Source organism: Moschus berezovskii, chromosome 1, assembly GCF_049115385.1.
Source record: "Moschus berezovskii isolate FMDL1 chromosome 1, NW_MosBer_1.0, whole genome shotgun sequence".
Classification (NCBI taxonomy): domain Eukaryota; kingdom Metazoa; phylum Chordata; class Mammalia; order Artiodactyla; family Moschidae; genus Moschus; species Moschus berezovskii.
The window spans coordinates 3,431,488-3,439,813 of record NC_142460.1 but is presented as its reverse complement, the minus strand read 5'-3'; positions in this window follow the sequence as shown (position 1 = coordinate 3,439,813).

The following is an 8,326-nucleotide window of genomic DNA, read 5'->3' as shown; positions in this document are numbered from 1 at the left end:
CTGGCGAGGCACTGCGCGAGGCGTGGGCCCGCCCCCTCTGAGCAGCTGACCAATCCTGCGCCGCGCGCCGCCGCTGACCCCGCCCCGTCGAGGAGCAGGTCCTCACGAAAGCGGGCCCCGCGGGCCAATCGAACAGCGGAACGGCGACGAGTACAGCCAATCGGAGCTCAGGAAGCTCCGCAGAAAGAAACCAATTAGCGTGGCCGGAGCAGGGCGGGGCCATGGGAGGATCACCGTGGGGGCGGGGCCAGATCCGGGCGGAGCCCAGTGCGGGGAGGGAGACGCCAATGGCAAGGGGCGGGGCCTAGAGCTGGCAGGTCCACCCACCGGGGCGGTGACGAGGGAGAGGCAAGGGGGCGGGTCTACAGATTGGGTGGGGTGGGGAGGGCCCCAGAACGGGGCGAGGAGGAGGGGAGTTGTGCAAGGTAGGATGTGACCATCAATGGGGAGGAGGCGGACTACTGGGTGGGGGCGTGGCCTGGGGTGGGTTCCGGGACAGTGGAAGCAGGAGCAGGGGGGAGGAATGTACAGGTGGGGGCGGAGGGAAAGGGCGGGTCCCTGCAGGGGCAGGGGCGGGGCCTGGACGGTCTGAGATGCCTGCCCCCTGCACCCGCCAGGTACGCGCCCGCCCTCGCTCCCACCCGGGAGCAGGGTCCTGCGGTGGTCGCGAAAGCGGGACTGCGCCCCGCCATCCCCCCGCCTGACACGAGTCAGACCCCCACCTGTCCCGGTCCCCCGCCCGGTGCCCGCTCTGCAGAATCCCTGAGTCTGGCCGCACATGTCCGCCTACCCGCCTAGCAGACCCAGGACGCGTATGTTCTCAGGGGCCAGATCAGCACACCTGTCCGCAGGTGACAGGAGGGGACTGTGGATGTCTCAGGTGTTTTTGTCCCGTTACCCTTTTTTCTATCCCTCCTGAACTGCGTTCTGCTTTACTTTGTTTCTATTGTGGTCATTTTCGAGGCGCTGAACCGCAGTGTTCCATCCCTGCCTTACGGCTATTCTTAGCAGAGGATTGTTTCTTGCAGCCCACCTACTAAAGACTCGAGCCAGGTCACAGTTACTGCCGCCGAACATGGGCAGCAGAACCAGCAGGGTTCTGGGACGTTGCCCTCCCCCAGAACCCCGTCCAGAGCTGGACCCCCCCGTCCCCGGATCCATGAGGGGATGGCCCTCAGCCCAGCCCAGCCTCCTTAGGCCTTGTAGAAGAGGAGGGGTCAACTAGAAGGTCAGATACCTCCAGGACGGTAGGACTTCTGACCCCAGGCCCCAGCAGTTCAGGCCACCAGGGCCGAGCTTGAGGATTTACCTGGGAACACAGCCTCGTCCTCTGCGCAGTCCTGTTCATGGCCCCAACAGTACCGTTTGCTCCTGGACAAGGTCAGGAGGCATTTCCCAGGCCTCTCCTCTGTGAACTGCTTTGTGGCTCGCTGGAAGCCGACACTCTCAAAGTCACCATTATGACCGCTTCTTTCTGAGGAAGCATTAGAAGTGATCCTAGCACCCAGAACCTCGCCACAGTACACAAAGGGCCCCACTAACACCCAGAGCAGACAAAGCTGGGCAACACTCAGAAAGTTTGCACGTCCACCCCAGACACAGTGCAGCGGTGAAAGCACAGGGTGGGGGGTGGGGCAGGAAGAGTTGCATGCTCATTTGTCTTCACACGTCACTCGTGTGATACACAGACAAGCTTTAAGAAAGAAAGAGCCTAGGCTGGAGGGCTGTGGGTGGGCCCACGGAAGGGCAGCAGTGCTGGGAGAGGCTGGAGTCCCAGCAGCATGTGGGGTGTGAGTCCTCCCTAAGAAGAGGGTCTCTGTCTCAGCACCTCTCACACTTCTCCCAGCAGGGAGACGTGGTTAACTGTGTGCCCTGGAAGGACCACCGCGGGGGAGGGAGGAAGGTACAGCAGGAGAAGAAGGTGGTGGAGGCCCTGGCTAGGTGGTCCCAAGGAGACATGAGGTTGGAAGTGAACAAATGGGGCAAGGACAGGCCTCAGCCCCAGAAGAGGGAGCCCAGAGACCAGGGCTGTAAGAATGTGCTATGTCCTGAATGGGGCTCAACTTCCCCTTGACATTGCAGGCAGGAGTCGGGGCAGAGGCACCCTAGGACCTTACTCCAGAGGCCAGAACAGGGCGGGGGTGCAGGCAGAGCACCCTCAGCCCGCCCCACTCCCCCCAGATTACAGGCTGCCAGCCGCCCACTTCCCCGTCCTCTCCAGGAGCCCTCGGCCTCTCAGCTGCCTTCATCGCCTCCTGAGACACAGTTAGTCATTAGGAAAGTAATGATAGTGTTTTCGGGACAGCATGTTGGACCCTAACAACTCTCAATTATTTCCAGTTCCTGCCAGCCCCAGGAGAGGAAGAAAGCTGCTCTTCTCGTGCCTCCGCCCTTGACACACAAGACAATCCATGTTGCTGGCATATTATCATAGGTTAGCAGATCTCGGAAAGCCAGGCTGCGCAGGGGAGCAGTCCCCACCCCCATGCCACAGCAGCTGGGGGCCTGGAGTGGGTCTAGGCTCCTCCCCTCTAAGCAGGTTGCCCTGCCTTGAATTCTGCCCTGTGTTCCAGGAGCTTCCCCTCCACAGGCCCTGAGGACGCGCGTATGTGCACCCTTTAGATCACTGTCACCACCACCATCCTTCCCGTGAGAAGCACCCCCAGGGGCCCATGTTTATAAATAACTCCCCAGTGTCTTGTTGGGGGCACAGGGAGCTGGGAGAGAAGGGACCACGTAATTATCATCTGCTTGGAATGATGTCAGATGAAGCCCAGCACTCAGCCTTCCTGACTCTCACACACATCCCTGCGGCTGGAGAGTGGGGGAGGGTGGCAGGGGGTGAACATGTTATCTTGGCTGGAGCCTGGGGCGTGGGCTCTAGATCAGTCAGCTGAAAGGGTGGGAACACAGCTAAGAGCAGAAAGCAGTCCTGGAGTAATCTGTGCCAACATCCTCCCAGATGTGAGGCCCCCCGCCCCGGTGCCCTCACGCACAGCCCCCAGGGGCCCTGCCACGGGGAGAGGTCTGGAGCATTTGACCTGAGTCTTCTGTGGGTCTGGGGCATCACTGGCCTTCCACAGTGAGAACTCACATGGTGCTCATGACCATCCCGGCACTCAGCCTGAACCACAGTGACACAGTTTGCCCAGAGAAGACTGAGGTGCTGCTGCTAAAATCCCCTTCACAGAGCCAGAGGCAGAAGGGCCTTCCGAGGCCCACAGCCCAGTTCCTGCTGCCCTGGCTGGCTCACAGGTGACTCCGAGTGCCAATGGATGGAGTGAAAGTTGGTAAGCTAGTAAACCAGTCTGTGCCCAAGCTGCCCTGGTTAGGGGAGTACACTGGCTGCACACATGGTGCTGCCCACGTGATGCAGAGTCCAAGGCACGCATCTGCCCTACCTCACCTCACTGCTATAGCATCTGGCTGTGATTGGATGAGGGGCAATCAAGGGGGCCCTGTTCCCTGGCCCATAACCAGGGGCGGAGGCTGCACCTGCCCAGAGCAGAGCCAAGCCATCCAGGGTCCAAAGTGCCCCAGCTGGGGTGAAGTGACAGGGGACATGTGCACCGCAGGCAGGGGAAGTGGAGCATGGGGGCATCCGAGCGAGACGCGCGAGAAGCGAGGGAAGGGCTCGCCAGCAGGTGCTGAGGCCGCCAGGGCTCCGCCTTGCCATCTTCACGCCTGGCCAGCTGTCCTGCACCCTACACCTCCCTGTACCTGAACCACAGGCTGCCCCGTGTCTGCGCGCCCAAGAGACCCTGTCCCTTCAGATCTGTACGACACCCAGCAGAGAGTCCTGTGGATCTGAGGGGCCAGAGGCCACAAAGTGTCCTCGGGGTAAACGTGGAAGGTATCCCCGCTGCTGGGAAGCTGGATTCAGATCACGTGTGGAAGCAGGGGCTCTGAACCCCCAAGGACGCACACCCTGGGGGTGAACAGGGCTCTTCTTTGCACCTGTGAGAAAAATTCCAGCCCATGGGCTCAGGTGTCAGCCTGGAATGGGCACGTCTGCGTCCCACAGTCTGTGGTGACAGAGCCAGGGGCTCGCCCCGCACTCCATCACCCCCAGTGCTCTGGGCTCAGTCGCCTCCGTGCTCTTGGCCCCGCACACGAGAGCCCGGGAGTCACGACTGCCCTTGACTGCACCTCCCAGCTCTGAACAGTCAGGCTCTGGGGCCAACAAGCCACTTCCAGCAGGGAGAGACAAAGACAGAGACAGAGGAACAGAGAGACAGACAGCCCGAGGCAGAGAGAGAACAGAGAGACAGACAGACAGACACACACAAAGAGACATACAGGGAGAGAACAGAGACGAAGAGACACAGAGAGACATGGAGACAGACGCAAGGAGAGAGAAAGAGTCAGAGTCAGAGAGACAGAGACGGAGGAACAGAGAGACAGAGAGACAGACCCAGAGAGACAGAGAGAGGGACGGGAGAGAGGGACCCGCCCCGCCCCCAGTCCCAGGCCCTCCGCTGCCTCCCCTCCCCCGCTGCAAGCAGAGCAGCCCCGCTTTTGTCTTTCTCCTGAGCAGGATTTCTGATATTTCGCGTAAACAAGAAAGTCTGTGTTGCCTTCTTTCTGCTCAGAAAAGAAACACGCGTCTGCACACACCTCCCCGAGCAGCAGTGACGTCATGGCTCATCCGGACTTTATTTCAGGAAGACTTTCAGCTCAGGGAAAGTGTCAGCCAAAGCACCGGCCCTTCTCCCTGAGGGCGCCTGGGCTCCGGAGCGACAACTCTGCCTTTGTCTCTGTCTCCGCAGCCCTCCCTCCACGCAGGGCTTCAGGAAGTCGCTGGTCCCCGGGGTTGGGTGGGGTGGGCTCTCGAGCTCCGCACTACAGACACCTAAGGCTCTAAAAAAACTCATCATCATCATCGGCTGCTTTTTTGCTGAAGGTCACGTGAGACTTTTCTGTTGATATAAATAATCATCTCTCCGTTGTGTCCGACTCCTTGTGACCCCATGGACTGTAGCCCACCAGACTCCTCCGCCCATGGAATTCTCCAGGCAAGAACACTGGAATGGGTAGCCATGCCCTCCTCTAAGGGATCTTCCCAACCCAGGGATCGAACCAGGTCTCCTGCATTGCAGGCGAATTCTTTACCATCTGAGCCACCGAGAATCCCTGAATAACATCAGTGAAGACAAATTTGAATACATAGAACTGCTTATTGAATATTCTGTCTTAGAAAGAGGATGAGGGGATAGGCTCGACCCTGCCCCCCCCAAGCCTCTCTTTATTTGGACCCCCAATTTTCTTAGGCTCCAGTTAGTCTTCATTTCTCTGCTGCACTGCCCTCCACTTTACTGGACTCTACTCCTTCTGTCAAAGACCTCTGGTGAGAATGGTAAGGAGAAAGTTCAGAAATGTAAATGTTGAAAAATTACCATTAAAAATTAAATTTGGGGGAGAAGCCCTCGCTGTGAAGGGATCACAAACTGATCTGGCTCCCAGAGGGGTCTGTGAATCCCCTCTCCCAATTACCAGCCAAGTGGGCAGGGAGGTGAGGGGGCGTCTGCAAACCCACAAACAAACACAAGGTGACCAAGAAACGTCACGAGTTCTCAAGAGTGCCCTGCCCACCCCCCTGAAGATGAAGAGCCAGGGCCCACACAAGCCCGTGCGAACAGAACCAAAGCAGCAAATGGGTTCCCTTGGCAGGTGGAGTGCAAAGGCAGGTCCCTTCCCCCTCCAACTAGACATCCAGACAAGCCTGAGGTCGGTCCCTCCCCACCCCCATGTGCCATGCTCAGTGGTCCTACTGAGGGACAGGCCGCTCTGTCCCCATCCCTCTTGCTCCTGCTGAGGAGGACCTTAATCCCAGTCAGCTGGGCATGTCTCCTTCCCCACCTCTGCGGCAGGCCCAGCTCAGGTCCTGAGGGTGGAGGCAGAGGGGCCTCTGCTTTCACGATCCCAGTCCCAGAAACACGCTGCTCCAGCACACGTGTGAACAGTGGTGCATGACTCTGGAACTCTCTGGTGGCACTGTGCGCCCACCAGGCAGCAGCAGCCAGCCTAGTGAGGATGGGGGGAAGGCTGGCTATGGCTCAGCTGAGGTGCCAGCTCTGGCCTGCACCCTGCAAGATTCAGTCACCATCCTCAGGACGCAGGGTCTGTGCTGAAATGGGGGTCAGTGAATGGTGCCAAGCCCCCAGTACCTCCAAACCAAGAAGGCAATCCGCTGGCTGCTTCCCACCAGCAGGCAGCACCACCTGGGCTCCGTCCACCGAGGAAAGGGAGGGCACCTCCTTGATTTGTCAGGAAAGAGCCTGATGAAGCTGAGCGCTGAAGAATTGATGCTTTCAAGCTGTGGTGCTGGAGAAGACACTTGAGAGTCCCTTGGACTGCAAGGAGATCAAACTAGTCAATCGTAAAGGAAATCAACCCTGAATATTCATTGAAAGGACTGATGCTAAAGCTGAAGCTCCAATAAATACTTTGGCCACCTGATGTGAAGGGCTGACTCATTGTAAAAGACCCTGATGCTGGGAAAGATTAAGGGCAGGAGGAGAAGGAGGTGACAGAGGATGAGATGGTTGGATGGCATCACTGACTCAGTGAGTTTGAGTGAGCTCCAGGAGGGAGGTAGTGAAGGACAGGGAAGCCTGATGTGCTGCAGTCGATGGGGTCACAAAGAGTCAGACACGAGTGAGCACTGAACTCAACAGCAAATCGTGATGAATGCATGACTCTGCTCCACTCGCCTCTCCTAGTGCAGTGGGGTTTATGGAGGAAGCCCACCCTGGCTTCTCTGTGGCCCCACAGCCTCGAGCCCTTCCCACCCCCCGTCTGCCCACCTACAGCATGTCCCACCCTTAGGGTGGACAACCCAGCCCGCTGAGCCAAGTTTTGTCCACCACATTTGAAAACATCCCCTGCTTGGCCTGCCTCAGCCCAGGGGACACACTGGTGACTGAGTCTGTCCCAGGGACACTCTGTAGGAAGTCTGGCAGCAAGTCCCAGGGTGTGGGACCCCAGGGTGTGGTCCATAAGGCAGGGGCATGGGATCCACATGGACGCCTCTCCAGGCCCCTGGACACCTGGTACTACAGGGAGAGGCAGACCAGGCCAGAGGGGTCTAAGGGGCCGTGTTCCGGGGGACCTGTGCCCCGTGACGTGGCCTCACAGATGCTGCTGCTTCACACACGCCTGTGTGCGCATGAACACCTATGGGCACACAATGCACCTGCGTGTGCACACACCTGCGCGTGCACACACACACCTCTGCACACACACGCACAGGCAGCCTACAGACAACACTGACACCGCAAGCCCAGGTGGGGCTGAATGGTGCTGCTGGCCTGGCAGCTCCCAGAGCCTCGCAGGCCACCTTGGGATGCAGAACCGACTGCAGGATCTGTGTCCTCATCAGGACTGGGAGCCGGGAGCTGTTGGGCATTTTCAACAAAAGAGTAGAAGAGCTCTTGTAATCTTCAGGTGAAAGGAAGGTTTTTAAGAGTTTAAAATAACTGCCCTTTAAAAAAAAAAAAAAAAAACAGGTGCTGTGCTCCGAAAACCAATGTTTGAACTGTTTTTGACTTCATGTGAATTTGTAGCTAAAACCTGTTAAATCTGTCACTTTTAATGTTCTCATATTTGCTCAGTTTTAAAATACAGAAACATTTTTTTCTAATTTGTTAAAAATTTTTCTAAGTAAAAACTTTCAGTGAGTTTTGAATCCATTTGTTAAAAACACACTGATGCGACTCTTAGTTTGTAAGAACTGTGACTAGTCCCACTGTGCACTGTGCACTGACTAGTCCCACTGTGCACTGACTAGTCCCACTGTGCTATGCTCAGTCGCTTCAGTCGTGTCTGACTCTGCGACCCCGTGGACTGTAGCCCTCCAGGCTCCTCTGTCCATGGGATTCTCCAGGCGAGAATACCGGAGTGGGTTGCCATGCCCTCCTTCAAGGGATCTTCCCAACCTAGGGACTCTTATATCTCCTGCACTGGCAGGCAAGTTCTTTACCACTGAGCCTCCTGGGAAGCAATTAGTCCTAGGAAAGATGGAAATTTACCAGCTGAATCTCACCGAAACGTTTGCATAACTTATGGATGGACAGAAACAAACTGTTGCTATATTGTATGTGCAGCGTATGACGCTCTGGTTCATTTGAATTTACATATTTCAGGAGCTGTTCTCTTCAGCTCTGGCAGCCGAGCATCCAGAGAAACCCGCTTCTGCGAAGAGCCTGGATGAGGTGTTAGAAGGGATGAACATCTTTATTCACACTAGCCTCCTGAAATAGCATCATAATTATTCATCTTAAATTAGTAATAATGTTAAATTGAGTGCAAAATGTTTTTAATAATA